Source organism: Rhinopithecus bieti, unplaced genomic scaffold, assembly GCF_001698545.2.
Source record: "Rhinopithecus bieti isolate Rb0 unplaced genomic scaffold, ASM169854v2 scaffold_28485, whole genome shotgun sequence".
Classification (NCBI taxonomy): Eukaryota; Metazoa; Chordata; class Mammalia; order Primates; family Cercopithecidae; genus Rhinopithecus; species Rhinopithecus bieti.
In genome coordinates, this window is record NW_016812438.1 from 299764 (window position 1) to 317447 (window position 17684).

The 17684-nt window shown below is 35.1% G+C and overlaps 1 long non-coding RNA gene across 1 annotated transcript in view; it reads right to left on the bottom strand.

The window, feature by feature from the left end:
• The window catches only part of LOC108544986 (uncharacterized), a 25360-nt gene extending 8249 nt beyond the window's left edge, over positions 1-17111 (bottom strand). The window contains exon 1 of the long non-coding RNA XR_001890000.1: positions 17016-17111. This is a non-coding gene — a long non-coding RNA (uncharacterized LOC108544986). The remainder of the gene's footprint in view (positions 1-17015) is intronic.
• Between the last annotated feature and the right edge of the window lie 573 nt (positions 17112-17684).

Genomic DNA, 17684 nt, shown 5'->3' on the forward strand with positions numbered 1-17684 from the left:
TATATATATATATATATATTACCCTGAAGTTTGTTCATGGTTCATGTTAGCTGTGTAAGAAATTCTCAGGATAGAAAATTTCTATACAATTATTCACTGATATATTTCCAAAGAACCATATTAAATTAAGATAAATATAAGCCAAACCGTATCTTTTGCTATCTTAATTTTATATATTTTTATTCAATTCACTTATGTTATTCAGGTTTTACAAATGAGAATGAGTATAGGGAGAGTATACAGTCTCCCTCCAATTCCTGGTCTTCACCTGCTAAGTAATCCTTATAGGAATTAATTCATACATATACAAGTAGTGCATGTGCACGCACAAATACATATACACAGACTCATAATTGTTTTCTCCCTTTTATGTATCTTGCTTATCTTGTATCTTGTTTTGTCTTATCAGTATTTTATTCAAACTATTCAATATTTGTATGTAAAGAGTTTAAAACTTATTGCCGTTATCAAGATATTTATTTTAAGAGTATAATTTATTCAGTTTTAATGTTTTGATGGATGTTGAGATTGTTTCCACTAACTTTTTGTCACAAACGTTGTAATGAATGTTCTGTACACCCATATTTGTATATATTTATATCCGTTTACAAAATGGATTCAGAGATACGTTTGTTGAAACAGATATTTTAGATGAAATTTTAGATCTTATTGATTTTTCTAGGAAAGTATCTATGATAATAAAATTATTCTACAAGGTGGTGTAAAATTATTATTTACTCATAAATGAAAAATTAGAAAACATTGATGAAAGAAATTGAATACACAAATAAATGGGAATATATGTCTTGTTCATGTATTGGATGAATTAATATTGTCAAAATGTTCACGTTACCCAATGCAATCTACAGATTCATGCAATTTCTAAAACAACAATGAAATTTTCACAGAAATCAAATTAAAATCTTAAAATGTTTATGGAATCACAATCTAGCCAAATTCATATGGACCCAGAATAGCTGAAGCAACCTCAAGCAAAAAGAACAAAATACAGGCATCACACTGCCTGATTCACAATCTACTTCAAATCTATGGTAATCGAAAGGGTAGGATACTCACATAAAGGTAGACGTGTAGATCCAGTGTAACAGAATGAAGAACCCGGAAGTAAATCTACACATTTACAGTCAAGTGATTTTTTTTAACTTTCAATTTTTGTGGATACATAGTCGGTGTATATATCTATGGGGTAGGTGAGATATTTTGACACAGGCATATAATGCGTAATAATCACATTAAGGTAAATGTGGTAGTCGTCACCTCAAGCATTTATCCTTATGTTACAAGCAATCGAATTACACTTTTTCTTTTTAAAAAATGTACAATAAATTATTGTTGATTGTGGTCACCTTGTTATGCTATTAAATGCTAGGTCTGATTTACTGTATCTAACTATATGTTTTTACCCACTAACCAACCTCATTTTTCCCAGCCACGACTATCCTTTCCAGCCTCTGGAAACTGTCATTCTACTTTATATCTCCATGAATTCAGATTGTTTTAATTTTTAGCTCCCACATGTAAGTGAGAAATGTGGGAAGTTTTTATTTCTGTACCTGACTTATTTAACTTAATATAATGACTTTCAATTCCATGTTGTTCAGTTACCGTTGTTGCAAATGACAAGATCTCATTCTTTTTTGTGAATGAATAGTACACCATAATGTATATGTAGCACACGTTTTTATTCATTTATTTGCTGATGAACATTTAACTTGCTTCTAAGTCTTGGCTATTACGACTACTGCTGCAGTAAACATGAGAATGCAGATATCACTTTGATATACTTGTTTCTTTCCCTTTGGGCATATACCTAGCAGTGGGAATGTTGGATCATATGGTAGCTCTACTGTTAGTTTTTTGAGGAACCTCTGAACTATTCTCCAGAGTGGTTGTACTAATTTACATACTCAACGACAGTAGAAGGGGTACCCCTTTCTCCACAACCTCACCAGCATTTTTTACTGCCTATCTTTTGGATAAAGCCATTTGTTTTTTTGTTTTTGTTTGTTTTTTTGTTTTTTTTTAGTGAGATGGATATCTCATTGTAGTTTTAATTTGCATTTTCTGATGATCAACGATGTTGAGCACCTTTTCATATATCTGTTTGTGATTTATATGTCTTCTTTTGAAAAAATGCCTATCCAGATCTTTTGCCCATTTGTAAGTTGAATTATTAGATTTTTTCCTATAGATTTGTTTTAGCACCTTACATGTTCTGATTATTTATCCTTGTCAAATGGAGTTTGTAAACTTTTCTCTCGTTCTGTGGGTTGTCTCTTCACTTAGCTGATCGTTTCCTTTGCTATACAGAACCTTTTTTTTTTTTTTTTTTTTTTTTTGACGGAATTTCACTCTTGTAGCCCAGGCCGGAGTGCAGTGGCGAGATCTCGGCTCACTGCAACCTCCGCCTCTCAGGTTTAAGCGATTCTCCCGCCTCAGCCTCCCGAGTAGCTAGAATTACAGGTGACCACCACAATGCCCGATTAATTTTTGTATTCTTTTTTTCGTTTTTAAGTAGAGAGAGGGTTTCACTATGTTAGCCAGGCTGGTCTCGAACTCCTGACTCAGGAGATCCACCTGCCCCGGCCTCCCAAAATGTTGGGATTACAGGCATGAGCCACTGGACCCAGCCCAGACACTTTTTAAATTGATGTGATCCCATTTGTCCAGTATGCTTGATGCTTATCACTCAAGAAATCTTTGACCAGTTCCATTTCCTGGACAGTTTCCCCGATATTTTCCTCTTAGTAGTTTCATAGTTTGAGGTCTTGTATTTAAATATTTAATTCATTTTGATTTGATTTTTTGTATATGGCAATTAGTAGGGGTCTAGTTTCATTCTTCTGCACATGAATTTCCAGTTTCCCCAACACCATTTATTGAAGAGACGATCCTTTCCCCAATATATGTTTTTTGGCACCACTGTAAAAATGAGTTTATAGTAGATGCATAAATTTGATTCTGGATTCTCTATTCTGTTTCATTTGTTGATGTATATGTTTTTATGCCACTACTATACGACGTTTCAGTTACTTTAGCTCTGTAGTAGAATTTGAAGTCAGGTAATGTGATTCCTCCAGTTTTGTTCTTTTGCTCAGCATAGTTTGTGTGTCCTTTCATGGTGACATATAAAGTTTAGAATTTTTTTTTCTGTTTCTGGGATGAATGTTACTGATGTTTTGATAGAGATTGCATCAAATCTGTAGATTGCTTTGGTAGCGTAAACGTTTTACCATTATTAATTCTTCCAACCCATGAACATAGAATATCTTTTCATTTTTTTGTGTCCTCTTCAATTACTTGCAACAACATTTATAGTTTTCATTGTAGAGACTTTTCACTTCTTTGCTTAAGTCCTCGGTGTTGAGTTATATTTGTAGCTATTATAAATTTGATTTTTTAAAATTTCTTTTTCAGATTTTTTACTGTTGGCATATAGAAATGCTACTAATTTTTGTAAGTTGATTTTGTATCTTGTTACTTTACTGAATTTGTTTACCAGTTCTAATAGTTTTTTGGTGGAGTCTTTAGCTTTTTCCAGAGATGAGATAAGATCACCTACAAACGATATTTTGACTTCTTCTTTTCCAATTGGATGTCCTTTATTTCTGTCTCTTGTCTGACTGTTTTAGCTAGGACTTCCAATAATATGCTGAATAACAGCTCTGAAAGGGGGTATACTTGCCGTGCTCCAGATCTTTGAGGAAAGTCTTTCAGTTTGTCCTCATTCAGTATGAAATGAACTATGGGTTTGTCATACAGAATTTCCTTGTTTTGGGGTATGTTCCTTCTACACTAAGTTGTTTTAAGGTTTATATCATGAAGAAATTCTGAATTTTATCAAATGCTTTTCCAGAATCAATTAAAATGATCATATAATTTTTGTCCTTCATTCTATTCATCTGATGTATAGCGTTGATTGATTTGCGTATCCCCAGGCTTGCTCATGATGAATTACCTTTTTGTGCGTTGTTGAATTTGGTTTTCACTTTAGTATTTTGTTGAGGGTTTTTGCATCAATGTTCATCAATAACACTTAATTTCCTGTAGTTTTGTGGATTTTTTTGATGTGCCTTTTTATGGTTCAGTTTAGGTATAACACTGGCCTCATAGAATGGTCTTGGAAGTATTCTCTCCTCTATTTTTGGAATAGTTTGGGTAGAAATGGTATTGTTTTTTATTTAAATGTTTAGTAAAATTCAATGGTCAAGCCACCATGTTCCAGGTTTTCTATGCTGGGAGACATTTTATTACAGATTCAATCTATTACTTATTATTGGCCTGTTTAAGTTTTGGATTTCTTCATGGTTCAACTTTGGTAGGTTGCATGTATCTAGAAATGTATCCATTCCTCCTAGGTTTTCCAATTTATAGAATATAGTTGCTCTTAGTAGCCACTAATATCCTTTTAATTTCTGCAATGTCAATTGTAATGTCGCCTTTTTCATCTCTGATTTTATTTATTTGGGTCTTCTCTCTTTTTTCTTAGATAGTCTGGCTAAAGTTTTGTCTATTTTTTATCTTTTAATTTCATTGATCTTTCATATTGTTTTCTTCATTTCAATTTTATTTATTTCTGCTTTAATCTTTATTACTTATTTTCTTTTACTAATTTTGGATTTTGTTCCCTCTTGATTTACTAATTCTATAAGATGCATCATTAGGTTGTTTATTCGAAGTTTTCTAGTTTTGAAATAGGTGTTAAAGCAATAAACTGTCCTCTTAGTACTGCTTTCACTGTATTACATAGTTTTTGCTAGATTTGTTTCTTTATCATTTGTTTTAAGACATTTTAAAATTTCCTCCATAATTCCTTCATTAACCCACTGATCACTCGTAGCATATTGTTTCATTTCTATGTGTTTGTATCATTTTCAAAATTTATCTTGATGTTAATCTGTTTAGTTCATTGTGGTCAAAGAAGGTGTTTGATGTTACTTTAATTTTTTAAGTATTTTAAGATTTGTTTTGTGGCCTAACATATTGTCAGTCTTTGAGAATGATCCAAGTGCTAAGGAGCAAAATGTGTTTTCTGCAGCAGTTGAATGAAATATTCTGTAAATATCTATTAAGTCCATTTGGTCAATAGTGTAGAAGAAACCTGCTGTTTTGTTGTGGATTTTCTATCTGGACAATCTATCCAATGCTGAAAGTGGGGTGTTGATGTCTCCAGTTATTATTGTATTGGAGTCTACCTCTCTCTTTAGCTCTAGTAATATTTGTTTAGTATATCTGTGTGTTCCAGTGTTGGGGAGAATATATATTTACAATTGTCATAAACTCTTGCTGAATTGACCCATTTATCATAATATAATGGTCTTCTTTGTCCCTTTTTGTAGTTTTAATTTTGAAATCTATTTTGTCTTATATAAATATAGCTACTCCTCCTCCTTTTGGTTTTCTTTGCATGAAATACCTTTTTTCATTCCATTATTTTCAGCCTATGCAGATCTTTATAGGTGATGTTTGTTTCTTGTAGGCAACAGATTCTTGAGTCATGTAATTATTATTGTTTTCTCCTATCAGCCATTCTATATCTTTTGATTGAAGAGTATAGTCCATTTACATTCAATGCCAGTATTAATAAGGAAACTTACTCTTTCCATTTTGCTATTTGATTTCTAGCTGTTTTGTGGTCTTCTCTTACTTCTTTCCTTCCTTCCTGTCTTTCTTTTAGTGAAAGTATTTTTCTCTAGTGCTTTGTTTTAATTTCTTGCTTTTTTATTTTTGTGTAATCCCTTGTAAGTTTTTTTACTTAAGAAAACCATAAGGCTTACAAATAATACGTTACAACCCATTATTTCAAATAGACAACAATTTAGCACTGCATACAAAAGCAAACCAACAAACACGCAAGGAACATACTTACCAAAACCCTAGAATTTATCCCCCTGCTTTTAATTTTTGTTGTCTCTATTTGTAACTTATGTACTGTCTCTGACTTTAAAAGTTGTTGTAGTTATTATTTTGATATGCTCATCTTTTAAAAAGTCTTCGTATTCAAAATATAAGTAGATTACATGGTAATCATAGTGTTAAAATACTCTTTTTTTCCATCTACTCACTATCACCAGTGAGTTTGTACCTTCAGATGATTTCTTATTGCTCATTAACATCTTTTTATTTCAAAATGAAGAAGTATCTTTACCATTTCTCATAGGACAGGTCTAGTGCTTATAAAATCCCTCAGCTTTTGTTTGTCTGAGAAAGTCTTTATTTCTCCATCAAGTTTGAAAGACAATTTTTGGCCAGATATATTATTCTAGAATAAATTTGTTTATCCTTCAGCCTTTAAATATGCCATGCCACTCTCTGCCAGCCTATAGTGTTTACACTGAAAAGTCTGCTGCCAGATATATTTGGAGTTCCATCGTATGTTATTTGTTCATTTTTTCTTGCTACTTATACAATTATTTCTTTATCCTTGACCTTCGGGTGTTTGACTACATCTTGAGATAGTCTTATTTGGGTTAATCTTCTTAGTTTTCTGTAGCCTTCTTGTTCTTGGATATTGATATCTTTTTCTCGGTTTTGAGGTTCTCTGTTTTATCCCTTTAATTAAACTTTCTTTTTCTCTCCCTTTGCCTCCTCTTTAAGTCCAATAACTGTTAGATTTGCCCTTTTGAGGCTGTTTTCTAGATCTTGCAGGCATGCTTTATTCTTTCATAGTCTACATTCTTTTGTCTTTTGTGACTACGTATTTTCAAATGGCCTGTCTTCATGCTAAATGATTCTTTCTTCTGCTCTATCAATTTTTCTGATAAGAGATTCTGATGCATTCTTTAGTATGTCAATTGCACTTTTCAACTCCAGAATTTCTGCTTGATTCTTTGTATTTATTTCAGTCTCTTTCTTAAATGTATGTGATAGGATCCTGAATTCCTTCTCTTTGTTATCTTGAATTTCATTGAGGTTTCTCAAAACAACTATTTCACATTCTCTGTCTGAAAGGTTACTTATCTCTGTCTCTCTAGGATTGATCACTAGTACCTTATTTATTTCATTTGGTGAGTTCATGTTTTCCTGGATGCCTTGATGCATGTAGATGTTCACTGGCATCTGAACATTGAAGAGTTAGGTATTTATTGTAGTCTTTACAGTTTGGGCTTGTTGTCCTTCTGGGGAAGGATTTCTGGGTACTTAAAAAGATGTGGGTGCTGTGATCTAAGTTTTTGGTCACTGCAGCTATATCTGTAATAGGGAGCTTCTTAGGCCCAGTAACATTGTGGCTCTTTCAGACTTGTAGTGGTACTGCCTTGGTGGTCTTGGATAAGATCTGCAAGAATTATCTGGTTTACCAGGGGGATAATTCTCATTTGCTTTCCTTACTTTCTCTGAAACAAATGGAGTGTGTCTCTCTGCTCTGAGCTGTTTGGTCCTGGAGGAGGGGTGAACAAGCACCCTTGAGGCCACTAGCACTGGGACTTGTGAGACAGACCTGCAGCCAGCACAACATTGGGTCTTTCCCAAGGCCCACAGTAATCACTGACTGGCCACTGTCTATTTTTTCTCAAGGATCTAGGGCTCTACAATCAGAAGAAGGTGAAGCCAGCTTAGCTAGTGTCCTTCCTTTCAGAGCAGCAATTTACCCCCAGCTCTGAGTGGGTCCAGAGATGCCATCCTGGAGCCAGTGCCTGGAGTCTGAAACCTCAGGAATCTACTTGATGTTCTATTTCTACTGCAACTCACCTGGCACCCAAGTCTAAAGACAAAGTCTCTTCCACTCTTTCCTCCCCTTTTCACAAGCAGAGGAGCCTCTCCCCATGGCCTCCACCACAACAGGCCCATGGCAAGTACTGTTTGGCTACCCCGATGTTCACTAAAGGCCCAAGGGCACTTCAGTTAGCTTTTGGTGAATGCTTCCAGGCTTGGGACTCTCCCTTTAGGTCAGTGGGCTCCCCTATGGCCCAGGGCAGATCTAGAAATGCCATCCAAGAGCCAAATTCTGGAATCAGGGATCCCAAGAGCTTGCTTACTGATCCACCCTTCTGTGGTTGAGCTTGTATCTAAACTACAAGACAAAATACCCTTTAATCTTCCCTCTCCTTTCTTACTGATCTCCCTTCTGTAGTTGAGCTGGTATCTAAACTACAAGACAAAGTCCCCTTTACTCTTCCCTCTTCTTTACTCAAGAGGAAACAGTTTCTCCCTGTAGCCATTGGAGCTGGAAATGTTCTGGGTCATGCCTGAAGCCAGTACATCTCTGAGTTTGACCCAAGGCTCACGGTGAGTATTGCCTGGCTACCACTGCTGATTATTCAGGGCCCAAGGGCTTTTTAGTGAGCAAGTGATGAATTTTTCTAGGACTTGGTCCTTCCCTTCAAGACACAGGTTTCCCTTCAGGACCACGGTATGTCCAGAAAAGTCACCTGGGAGCTGTGACCTGGAATGGGGCTCCAGGGCTCAGTCTGGTACCCCATTTTCCTGTGGCTGAACTGGTATCCAAGTTGCAAGACAAAGGCTTCTTTACTCTTGCCTCTCCTCTCCTCAAGCCGAAGGAAGGAGTCTGTTTTGTAGCTGCAAGTTGTACTCCCTGAGTACATGTGCCCCCCAGGTCTGCTGGCTCCACTTCCAGAACAGCACCAGGACTTATCCAGGAACTGCAGTCCTTGTGGCTGAGACTGCCTTTCAAGTTTATTTAGAATCCTAAACCTCTTTTTTTTCTCTCTCTCTCTCTCTCGCTCTCTTTTTTTATTATCATACTTTAAGTTCTAGGGCACATGTGCACAACGTGCAGGTTTGTTACATATGTATACATGTGCCATGTTGGTGTGCTGCACCCATTGACTCATCATTTACTTTAGGTATATATCCTAATGCTATCCCTCCCCTATCCCCCTACTCCATGACAGGCCCCGTTGTGTGATGTTCCCCATCCTGACATAAGCATGGGCAAGGACTTCATATCTAAAACACCAAAAGCAATGGCAACAAAAGCCAAAATAGACAAATGGGATCTAATCAAACTAAAGAGCTTCTGCAAAGCAAAAGAAACTACCATCAGAGTGAACAGGCAATCTACAGAATGGGAGAAAAATTTCGCAATCTACCCATTGACAAAGGCTAATATCCAGAATCTACAAAAAGTGTAAACAAATTTACAAGAAAAAATCAAACAACCCCACCAAAAAGCTCGCAAAGGATATGAACAAACACTTCTCAAAAGAAGATATGTATGCAGCCAACAGGCACATGAAAAAAATGCTCATCATCACTGGCCATCAGAGAATCCTAAAGCTCTTTAGCCAATGGTGTGAGGCTTGCTGGAACTCAAGCTCTGACCACTGGGATAGGTGATTCCCCTTGGCTAGGGCTGGTCTATACGCTTCCTCTGTGGGCGCTAAGTTCTTCCTGCTGTTGATTTCCACTGTGACAGGGCAGCATTGAGTCCCAATGCGAAGTCCCAGAATCACTGTACTCTCCCTCCTCCAGTGCACAGATTCTCTCTCATCACCATGTGGCCACTGCTGGAGGATGGTGGGGATTGACCTTGGCAATTCAAAACTGTCTTTTCTAGCCTGTTCAATGCCCCTTTCGGTGATATGAAGTTAAAACCAGGCACTATGATCTCTGACCTAATTGTAGGCTGTTGTAAAAGTTCTTTTTTTGTGTGTGGATAGTTGTTTAATTTGGTGTTCCCATGAAAAAGGTGATCAGTGGAGGCTGTTAGTCAGTCATCTTGTTCTGCCTCCAGTCAACTGATTTTTGATGAAGGTACCAGAAACACACAATGGAAAAATGACAGTCTCTTCAATCAGTAGTGTGGGGAAAACTGGATATTCATACACAGAAGTCCTATACTATACAAAAATCAGGCCAGGTGCGGTGGCTCACGTCTGTAATCCCAGAACTTTGGGAGGCCAAGGAGGGCGGATCCCCTGAGGTCAGGAGTTCAAGACCAGCCTGGCCAACATGGTGAAATGCTGTCTCTACTAAAAATACAAAAAAATTAGCCCTATGTGGTGGCAGGTTCCTGTAATCCCAGCTACTCAGGAGTCTGAGGCAAGAGAATCACTTGAACCCAGGAGGCAGAGGTTGCGATGAGCTGAGATGCACCATTGCACTTCAGCCTAGGTAACAGGAAGGAGATTCTGAAAAAACAAAAAAAGATGGAAGATTTCAATTTCAGATGTGAAAATGTAAAACTACTAGAAGAAAATATAAGGGAAACACTCTATGACATTGTTCTGGGAGATGATTTCTCACATATTACCCCAAAGGCATAGGTATCAAAAACAAAAATAAACAAATGAGATTACATCAAATGAAAAAGCTTCTGCACAGCAAAAGAAATAATCAAAAGAGTTAAGACACTACCTATGTATGGAATATATTTTCAAACCATACATCAGTATGTTGAAGAAATAACTGCACTCACATTTGTTGCAACATTCTTCACAATAGTCAAGATATAGAATACACCTAAGTGTCCATTAATGTATAAATAGATAAAGAAAATGTGGTATATATACACAACGTAGTACTATTTGGCCTTAAAAAAAGTAGAAAATTCTGTTATTTTTGACAACATGGAAGACATTTTATTAATTGAAATAAACCAAACACATAAATGCTGAATGACTACACTTATATGGAAATTCTCATTTAAAAAAAGTTTACAGTTCATAAAAGTAGACAGTGAAATGGTAGTCACCAGAAGCTGGAGGGTGGGGAGACTGGAGACATGTTGGTCAAAGGAGACAAAATTTCAGTTAGGTAGGAGAAATAAATTCAATAAATCTAAAATATATCGTGTAACCCATAGTTAATAACAATATGTTGTATACTTGAAAATTACTAAGAGAGTAGATTTTAGGCATTCTTATCATAAAAATATATGTGTGTGAAGTAGTGAATTTTATTTAGCCATTCCACAGTGTGGACAAATATTAAAATGTCATGTTCTGTGCCATAAATATATACAAATTTTACTTATCAATTTAGAAAGTAAATACGTTAAAAATGTGATTAGTTCTTACCAAAAAAAGTTCATCACAATCGTTATAAAAGTATGTTTGTTCGAAGAGTATAATGAGTAGTTTGCTGGATAATGCAATATGTCTTATAGTTCTTAATGACACCATTATCCTGGTCATTAGATTTAACTCGAATCTTGAATTTTAAGTGAGTAATTTCAAAATTTTTTGCAGAGATATTAGTCCCATCTTATGAAATATCTCTTGTGAAATACCTAAAAATTTCCCTGAAAGGAAAATGGTTGATTTTATCATCATCTAGATTCATTTATGAGCCAATTTTTTCATTATTTGCTTTTCCTTTTTTATTATTAGACCTGGCCATTCTGAATCAAAAGCAATTAAAAATGCAATTTGATTGGACTAATTAGTTCATATTGTGTATTGAAAAGTTTCATGAAAGTAATACATCAGTGATTGGAGATAATAGTGGAATAAGCACCACTTGGTGTGACTTTTTATGTTTTCTAAGGTTTTGAACAAAGACTTCAAGCTTGTATACTCACTACATAATTATGAATACACATGTACTCTTTTACAAAAAAGCTTTCAAAACTTCTTATGCACACTACAAAAATATTGAAATAGAGACAACTTTCTAACTTCTTAACACATGATAACAATCAGAATGTCTTTGAGAATGTGGCTCAGTTCTTCTCTAAGGACGTTCTTGAGTGGCAAATAATCAATGCCCTCTATTTTGGGGGGAATTTCAACATCACATGGAAAAATATCAGAGTTAGATGGTGGTTATTGTTTATAAAAATAGACAAGTTTGGAAGTAAGAATTTAATATTTTGCAGGGAATTCATATCCCAGAAAGCATAACCACAAAGAACAACTTCCAAAAACTTGTTAGAGTGGTTAGCCACTCTAGAGGGCTCTCTTTTGTTAAAGTTGTTTTATTTTATTAAGAAGATCTGCAGTGTAAACTGAATTCTTCTATGACAATAGAAAGTGGCATGCTTTTTATTTTGAAAGTAAGTGAATAAACAATTGTACAAATCTCGATTTAAGTGAATAAGAGAGGCACTGATGAAGTACCCTTAGAGGTGTTATTTAAATTTATATTACAGAGTTCTTTCTTTTCCCACCTCATCAAATATCTATGACATTTGTTACCTAAAGTTACTTATAAGTTTATTTAGTCTTTTCTCTTAATTAAATTTATCTTACTTTTTCATTAGAACATTATAAATGGTAATACTCTATTGTAAATCCTTGACAATAGAAGAACCATTAAAAGGTCCAATGACAATTATAATTCCAAACTAAAGTCCCTTGTCTTTGAAATGTCCCAGAGAAATAAAGAATATTTGAAAGTGTGTTATAACATCTTCAATAATTAGCAAACTTTACTCAAAATATTAAGTAAGTTTGGCCAAAACAAATTTTCTCCAGCTCATGGTAGTCAATATGATCTTTTAGAACATTCACAAGACCAAAAGTTATTTTTTACACTTGTATCATGAAACTGCTCAAGCTTAAGAGGCCCTTGCCAAAATAAAATAAGAACAACAAAATAACAATAACCACTCTGCTAGTTCATAATGACACTTGATAAACATGACACGAAAATGTACAAGGCTCTCTTTTGCTAGAAATAGGAAAGACAATGCAGTAATTGCATATGCATCACATTGTGTTATGCCAAAAATAATGTAGCAAGAATTGCCAAAAGTTGCCAGTGCCTGTTATATCTCTGCTTGCTAAAATTCACTCTTGAGTTCTCAACCCTATATTCACTCTTATCCCCACTAATCAGAAATCTGAATTTCTGTCTTATATTTACAAATCAATAAAATATTTCTCTCAATTTCTCTTCTTCCCATCCAACTCTCTTTTTTAGCCATTCTCTCTTTGACAGTTACTCTCTTACTTCCAGATCACTACCCACTGATTTATTTATCTATTCCTATACGGTCTTAGCTTCTGGCATTAACAGACTCTGTCCTTTAACTTCTGGGCAACATTTTGCATGTTATTTGAGCCCATTATTTCTATTTTCAAATTTTCCTCACTTTCCAAGCACCACTCTGTCTGGTCTTCAGTCTTCTCTACATGTTTTTCTTTTATCAACTCTACAAAAATAGTAATGTTCCTTGTTATTTATTCTAAGCTCTTGTCTCCCCTCACATTACACATTAAATCTGGCAAGTCAATATGCTATAATGGCTTTAATTCTCAGCTATGAGCTGTGAATGAGCACACCTTTATCTCCATACTGGTCCCACATGTTTGGCTGACTACTTTTCCTTTCCTTTTGGATGTTTTAGAAACATTTCAAATTCAACATGTTCAAATCTGGACTGTCATTTTCCTCTAAAGTGTTCTTTATTTATAGCCGTATCTATTTACACAAGCCAGAAACCTGTAAGTTAAGCTTGTCTCCTAACTTGTCTGCATTTCTTTTAAACACTCATCAAGAACAAATATATCTTGAATAATCTACTTTTCTGCATATTCACAGCTACCTCCTGCCATTTCTCTCCTGTGATCTTAATTGGACATAGAGTTTTTCTCTCCACCTGTCTATTTGGAAACAAAGATTTTATTTTGTCACACATAACTATTCCGTAAGATCTTCATAATAAGTTTCAACTAGTTGAAGATCACTTACAACACCTCCCTCTACTCATAATCTAAGCCCAGATGTTCTGTACTTTTTCAGGTTTTAATTCCTGCTATGCTTTCTTTCATGTCCATCATTTTGCATGCGGATTTCTTCCCAGTTGAGTGTTTTCCACATTCTCTGTCTGTTCAATTCCAAAACACCAGATTTTAGTCCTGGATTTAATGTCATTTGTTCTGAGAGATCTTGTCTGATATTATTGTTTCTAAATGCTAATCTTTATTTACTAAAATGCACTATTTATAGTGAGCTAGAGGGAAGATGGTAAAGTGGTAGTTACCAGGAATTCTTACTTTCCCCCTAGACAATAATTGCACTAGCAGAAACTCTGATATAGCTAGTTTGGAACTTCATTCCTTCAGCTCATGGCTTGCTAATAACTACTCATCCCCTATGCAGCAGCCTCATGGCAGGCAGGCAGATATGTTCTCACTTCTGGAGCAGTTTGCATGCATATTGTGACAGCTAGTGTGGGCAATTAGGACCCTGTTGTACAAATATCAGGAATCTGTGCTCTGATCACTGATTGCTCCTTTTGATCTTGAAGGTACAGACACAGAGGCAGACCACCATTGCGGCAAGCTCCTCTCTCTGTGGCTTCAGTGACTTTCAGGCGATTTGATAGGTCAAGTCCTTCTCTACCACCTTGTTTTCTTTTCCTTTTGGTAGTGTAGCAATTTAAAACTAGAACATTCAAAAGAAATGATACATAAAGAGGTATTTAAAAGACCATTATGTATATGCCCAGAGAAACACCAGCTTAGAAGAGATCTCAGAAGACTGAGTTTTCACTGTTGACTGGTTCCTGGCACAGAAGGACATTAAAAATGTAATTTTAATAACCAAATGGTAAAACATTAAACCTTGGGAAAGGGAGAGAATTTGATCTCCAGAGTTACCACCTTTTAAGATTCAAATGTCCAGTTTTTAAGAAAAAAAGAAATTTTACAAAGCATACTAAGAAACAGGCCAATAGGGCCCATTCAGTAGGAAATAAATAAATCAATAGGCCCTATTCCTGAGAAAAACCAGATCGTGAGCTACCTAGACAAAGACTTTAAAATATCTATTTTAAAGATGTTCAAAGAGCTGAAAGAAGATGTGGATAAAGTCAGAATAAAAGTATGAACCAAATGAAAATATAATAAAGAGATAGAATATATTTAAAATTACCAAAAACACATTCAAGAGATAAAAAGTATACAATAAATGAAATTTAAAAATCACTTGAGGGATTCAAAGGCAGATTTCAGCAGGCAGAAGAGACAGTAAGTGAATTTGAAGATAGAAAAACTAAAATGATGTAGCCTGGGAAAAATTTAAAAAGTTATAAAGAAAATGGATGAAGCCTAAGGTTCCTGTGGAACCATTTTAGACCATAAAATGAATCAATAAGTGCATTCTGGAAGACTCCAAAGGAGGAGAGGCAGAGAAAAGGATCAGAGAAATTATTTGAATAATAATGGACCCCGACTCTCCAAATCTGATAAAAGACAAAAATAAAAACATCCAAGAAGCTTAATGATTCCAAGCAAGATAAGCTCAATGAGACCCACATTAAGACATGTTATGGCCGGGCGCGGTGGCTCAAGCCTGTAATCCCAGCACTTTGGGAGGCCGGACGGGCGGAGATGAGTCAGGAGATCGAGACCATCCTGGCTAATACGGTGAAAACCCCTTTCTACTAAAAAATACAAAAATAGCCGGCGCGAGAGGCGTGCGCCTGTAGTCCCAGCTACGTCGGGAGCGGACAGGAGAATGGCGTAACCCGGGGGCGGGAGCTTGCAGCTGAAGCTGAGAGCCGGCCACTGCACTCCAGCCTGGGCGGCGAGCAAGACTCCGTCTCAAAAAAAAAAAAAAAAAAAAAAAAAAGACATGTTATAATCCAACTGTCAAAAACTGAAGGCAAAGAGAGTATCTTGAAATCAATAAAACAGAAACAAGTCATCACACACACACAAGGAATCCGCAGGAAGATTATCAGCAGATTTCTCATCAAAAACCTTGGATTCAGGAAACATTGGATCAATATATTCAGGAAAAATAAAACAAAACAAAAGCAACAAAAAAATGAAATGCTGTCAACCAAGAATCCTATGCCTGAAAAAAATTTCTTCAAAAATAAGGGAGAAATTCAGACATTCCCAGATAAATAAAAGCTGAGGAAATTTATTACCACTAGATCTGCCTGCAAGAACAGTTAAGGGAGTCCTTCAAGTTGAAATAAAAGAAAAAACAATAAACAGTAAACTGAAACCATATGAAGAAATACAGATCTGTAGTAAAGGTGAATCTATACATAATTATAAAGTGTATTATATGTAACTTTTATTTATAACTACACTTTTCTACATGATTTAAGAGAATAATGCATAAAAATGTCACTTCATGTTTGGGGATGCACAATGCATAAATATATAATTCATGACATCATTAACTGGAAGGTGGATAATATGACCCTGTTTAGAAGCAGAAATTTTGTATGTTATTAAATTTAAGCTGTCAATAATTTAAATTCAAATATATTTAGAAAGTTAAATGTAATCCCAATGACAACCACAAAAAAATAGCTATAGAACATACATGGAAGGAAATAAGAATTAAAACATTTCACTGCCAAAATGTAATTAAACACAAAAGGACACAATAATACAAAACTTGAGAGACAAAAATCTTGAAGGCATACAGATATACAAGTAGCAAAATGACAGACATCTCCTCTTATAAGTAATTACTTTAAATATAAATGGGTTAAACTCGTCAGTAAAAAGACAGAGATTAGCAGAATGGCTAAAAATCAATAAAGATTCAATAATATACTAAATACAAAAGGCTCCTTTTAGATGCAAAGACATAAGGTTGAAAATGGAAGTATGGAAAAAGATATTCTGTGTGAATATTAACTGCCTTAGTCAATTTTTTGGTTCTATACAGAATACCACAGAGTGGGTAATTAATAAAGAAAAGAAATACATTTCTTACAGTTTTGGAAGGGGTGAAGTTCAAAGTCAAAGAGCCCTCACCTGGTAAGAATCTTTGTGCTGTGTTATCTCATGGTAGAGGGGCAAAGAAAGAATGAGAGGATCCAAACTCATCCTTTACATCAGTTACCCCCTCTCAAGATAACAAATCTACTCCTACAGTAATGGCATTCATTCATTTACGAGGGCAGAATCTTTATGACCTAATCACCTCTTAAAGGTCCCACTTCTGAACACTTTTGCATTGGGGATTAAGTTTCCAACACATTAACTTTTGGGGACACATTGAAGCTATAGCAGTAACCAAAAGACAGCAGAGGTGGCTATACTAATATCAGACAAAATTGACTTTAAGTCAGAAAAGATTACAAGTGGTTCATATGAGACTGACAAATTCATACTTACCAATAGAAACTGTCTCTATAGCAAATGTAAATGTTGGTAAAATATTTCTCATGCCTGAAATAATCCATTCTGATTTTCTTATTTCCATGATTTGCTTAAAATATGGGTTTGTTGTATTGCAGAAAAAAAATACTAAACATAAATCAGTGATTATATATTTACAAAAATGTTTAACGCAGCAAGAAAATATGACAATTTCAGGCATTTACACATGATAAGCATCAGACAAGTAAATAAATAGAAAACTTGAACAACAAAATAAAGCAACTAGATTTATCAGACATACACAGAGCTTTCTATTCAACAAAATCGGAATACACATTCTTCTCAAATGTGCATGCAACATTTTCCAGGATTGATGTGGAGAAGCTGGATTTCTGGTGCACTGTTGGTGGGACTGTAGACTTTATAGCCATGATAAAAAGCAATATGGCACTTCCTCAAAAAATTAAAAATACAATTATCATATTATCAAGCCATCAACTTTTGAGTGTATACCCGAAAGAAGTGAAGCCTGTGATAAATGTACATATGTACAACCATGTTCAAAACATCAGTATTCATGATAGTCAAAAGATGGAAGCAGTGTAAATACTCATTGAAAGATTAATGGATAAAGAAAATGTGGTATATATATATATATATATATATACACAATGGAATATTATT